At 42.7% G+C, this 1528-nt stretch overlaps 1 pseudogene; it reads left to right on the forward strand.

Moving 5' to 3' along the window:
* Positions 1-1528, forward strand: part of LOC101648813 — a 7012-nt pseudogene that overhangs the window by 3700 nt on the left and 1784 nt on the right.

Genomic DNA, 1528 nt, shown 5'->3' on the forward strand with positions numbered 1-1528 from the left:
GAGTGTTATATGGCAAAGATACTTGGTGCCGGATATACCAGAGATGTTCCAGTTGGAGCAACCATCTGTATTACAAATGAAAAGCCCGAGGACATTGAGACCTTTGAAAATTGTTCTTTGGATACCATGGCAGCAAGAACCCCACAAGCACCCCCAGAACCAGCCCCTGTTGCTGTATAGCTACACCTCTCCAGATCACCTGTCCAGATTCCTGGAGCTCATATCCCACTCACATGCAGATACCTCTTCCTGCCTTTCTCCCACCATGATCATGCGCACAATTAGGAAATGGAAAAAACAACGGGTGAGGAGCTAAGTGAAGGTGACTTACTGGCAGATAAGGAGACTGACAAGACCATGATAAGTTTTGAAGCACAGCCAGAAGGTTGCAAGGGAAAAAGTCTTGATTCCTGAAGGCACGAGATGTCCCTCTAGGACTCCCACCCTGTTTCATTATAGAAAAAGAAGCACATGGGCCAGCATTTTCTTACTACAGACAAACTGAAGAGATGAATTCAATACCCCAAGCACCACCACCTACATCAGCCCAGTGGTCACTGTACCTCCAACGGCCCAACCTGTAGCCCCTGCCCTTCAGCTACCCACCCAGCTACTCCTGCTGGACCAAAGGTGGGAAGGGTATTTGTTAGCCCTCTAGCGAAAACATTGTCAGCAGAAAAGGGATCAACATTGCACAAGTAAAAGGGACAAGATGTCAGGATCATAAAGAGGGACATGGACTCTTGTGCCTAGCAAAGCTGCTCCTACCCCAGCAGCCACTGTGCCTCCGCCAAGCCCTGGCGGGGCACCTGTTTCTACAGGTGTATTGGCAGATGTCCCAATGAACAACATTCACCGAGTTATCGCCCAGCAGTTAGTGCAATCTAAGCATTATTGTTTCCTTTATTACACCTCATTATTTCCTTTCTTTTTTTTAAATTTTTTATTTTTTTTAAACTTTTAAAAATTTATTTATTTATTTATTTATTATTTCCTTTCTTCTGATGTAAATCTGAGAGAAGTTTTGACAGTAAGGAAAGAATTTAATAATTTAATTTAATAAGAAGGCTATGGTGATGTACCTGTCAACGACTTCATTCTAAAAGCTTCAGCTTTGGCATGAAGTTCTAAAGTTCCTGCAGCAAATTGTTCTTGGCTGGACACAGTTATAAGACAAGGTCATGCTGTTGATATCAGTGCTGTTGTCAATACTCCCACAGTACTCATCACACTTATTGAATTTAATGCACATATATGAGAACTGGGAACCATTGTTAGCGATGTTTCTTCAGCAACCAAAGCTTGAGAGGGTAAACTACTGCCTACAAGTTCCAGGGAAGTTCTTCTACAATCTCCACTTTAAGAAAGTTCAGAATGGAGAATGTCTCTGCTAGTATTAACCCACCTCAAGCCTGCATTTTGGCAATTGGTGCTTCCAAAGATAGATAGTTCCAGTAGATGACGAGAAAGGATTTGATGTCGCTAGCATGATATCTGTTATACTCAGATGTCATCATCAGATTGCGGA

The sequence above is a fragment of the Echinops telfairi genome, unplaced genomic scaffold (genome assembly GCF_000313985.2).
Source record: "Echinops telfairi isolate 266 unplaced genomic scaffold, ASM31398v2 ScPeMD7_42;HRSCAF=159, whole genome shotgun sequence".
NCBI classification, from domain to species: domain Eukaryota; kingdom Metazoa; phylum Chordata; class Mammalia; order Afrosoricida; family Tenrecidae; genus Echinops; species Echinops telfairi.